Here is a 2,613-nt window from a genome sequence, read left to right as displayed (position 1 = left end):
GGCGCGGGTGTGTGTTGGGGCTGACGTCGCCGAAGAATAACAGGATGTGTGGGGGAATAGAGGGAGGAATTGGCCAACATTGGAGGGTACGTACGGTAGGGAGGCGGAGGCGCAGCCAGCCATGGGAGGCGGGAGCAGGCGGAGCCGATGGGGGGGGGGTTGGTTTTGGGCGGCTGGAGGAAGAAGAAGACAAGAGATAGAAGATACACGACAGATGTTGGATGTCAATCCAACGGCTGGTAGGCAAAAGTTTGTTGACTAGCTAGTAAGTCGACACCACCTTGGATAGTTTATTTCCTCACGGGTCCCAAATGTCAGAATCCAAATCTGTCACGGTCGTGCAGCCTTTCCTATGAAAATTTACATCCCATTTGATGTGCTAGTTCGAAATAAGTTTGTGGGTGCTGGTGGGGGCTAATCACTTGGCTTCTGTAATGCACAGTGAGCTCAAGCAGCCGGAGAGAGTGATGTTATTTCCCTTGGTTGGGATTTGTTACAATATTTCACTCTAAATTAAACGAATGGCAAGCTATTTGCCTTGTTTCAAAGAAAATATGACAGTCACAGTCGAGTTGAAAAGGGCAGGAACATCTAACTCCAGCTTACAAACTGTACAAAAGCACGAGGGTTAATTGTTCATCAGGTTTACACAAAAACCAGATTGAAAAGGGCAACAACATCTAACTCCAGCACTGTTTTCGGCAGTCACAGTCAAATGGATCGGTCAGGTCCATAGAATGAACATCCTGGGTCGTAAAATTTACTGGATTATGACCACAATATGTTGTAAATAGAAGCCCGACATGTTCAGAAGCTCTGTTGCCCACCTGAAACTCCTTTTTTTGCTCTTCGACATACCCATCCATCAAAACCATGCTGCTGATAAACTTAAGCCTGATGGACAATAGTAACCTCGCATTCAGCAGGAAGAATGTGACAAATCTTGTGTTTGCGCAGTTGGCTACATATCGTTCTAGCGTTATTGTCTTCAATCGAAACTCATGAGAAGTGAGAAAATCCGGATGCTTACGAATCCACCGATTGGTTATAACTTTCTTACCCCGTCATGTTGCCTAAATAGACATGAAGATTGAAAATAGTTAAGGTCTAAAAGAAGAGTGTCGAAAGAGCAACAACTGAATGGTTAATTCTAGTACACTATATGCGGGCTTCCAATGTGCGTGAAATTATCACCTTTATATACAACTTCTCCAGACATGGAAAGCATTGCAGCAAACCAATAATCTTGTTCAGATGAAAACTATTCATTTGGATATATAGGATCTTGACAGTATCCAGCACCATTGATAGGCCATCCATGGAGAAACTCTTCATTGAGCATAGAACATAATATTAGTACAAAATGTGTACTCCAAGATGATCTATAACTTATGCGCAGAAATTTAAAATGCAGCTTATGGTTACAAGTGTAGATGATAATATAAAGTACCTGAAGAACTGTGGAGCCAAACACCATATTGAAATGAGCACAGAGATCATGTATTACACCCAAGGTCTCCAGTTTAGGCGCAGAGAGGACGGTTATTTGCAACGGTGAATAACTAGAATCAAGGATCAACCTTTGAAGTGAAGGGGCATCTTGGATGATGAGCTGCTTTCCGTCAAAAGAAATTCCAATTCTTACAAGGTTAGGCGACTTTATTTGGAGACAACCGATTCTAACTATGAAAACAAGCACCAAGCACTCCAGCGCAGGGACACTGGAGTGGATGATGCTATGCAATGAGGCCTCCGATATACAAACCCGCACAAGTGAAAGTTTCTTGAGAAATGGGAGTCGAAGGTTTAGTACCAGATTGTCTGGTAGGTAGCATAGCGCAAAGGTGGCGGTGTGGAGAGAGGAGGAAAACCGTGAGATGGACATTCGTGCTGAGGGCACAAGTTCATGGCGTTCGGTATGTGGTATGTGATTTCTAGGGAATAGTAGAACTCAAGCAGCTGTAGTTCTGTGAATTCAGGGGATTTCAGCCAGGCGTCCACCATGCAGTGCATGGTATGCTTGCTTAGGTAGCATGATGAGATGCAGAGGCTTTGAACGGAGCCCTGGTGGGAGGAGATGATGGCTCTAGGGATTTCAAAATCATTGAAGAGAGATAGCTGACGACAGTCGAGATTAAGGGGCACGGCGCGCCATAGAGGGTGCCACCGAATTGAGAGGACTTGGGTGCGGCAGCAATCCTTGGTGGGGAGAAGCGAGATGATCTCCCCAAGGATGGCGTCCGAGAGATTGCTGTTGGGGTCCACCCGAGATTCTATGGGTTCCTGGGATCCGGTGGGGGCGGGGTCGCCACTTCTCCCTGTGCTGCCGGGTGCGGGATCTACAACAGGCGTCGCCGCTGGCGGGAGCCTCATCTTCTTGGCGCTGGGGTCAGCCGACTCCATTTTCCTCTAGGGCGTTGCGTCGCGCTCACGGACTTGAGCAGAGTAACGAATGACGAGCCTAGTTGTAGTGCGAGCGAAGAAGAAGGGGAGCTGGGGGTTTTCTATAGGAGTGAGGAAGAAGGGGAGCTGGGGTTTTCTGTAGGAGTGAGGTGAGGAATTTTGGGGTACGAGTGGAGCGAGCTGACGTGAGGTGGGTGGGAGCGAGGAGGA

The sequence above is a fragment of the Triticum dicoccoides genome, chromosome 3B (genome assembly GCF_002162155.2).
Source record: "Triticum dicoccoides isolate Atlit2015 ecotype Zavitan chromosome 3B, WEW_v2.0, whole genome shotgun sequence".
Taxonomy (NCBI): Eukaryota; Viridiplantae; Streptophyta; class Magnoliopsida; order Poales; family Poaceae; genus Triticum; species Triticum dicoccoides.
This window is presented reverse-complemented; position numbering follows the sequence as displayed.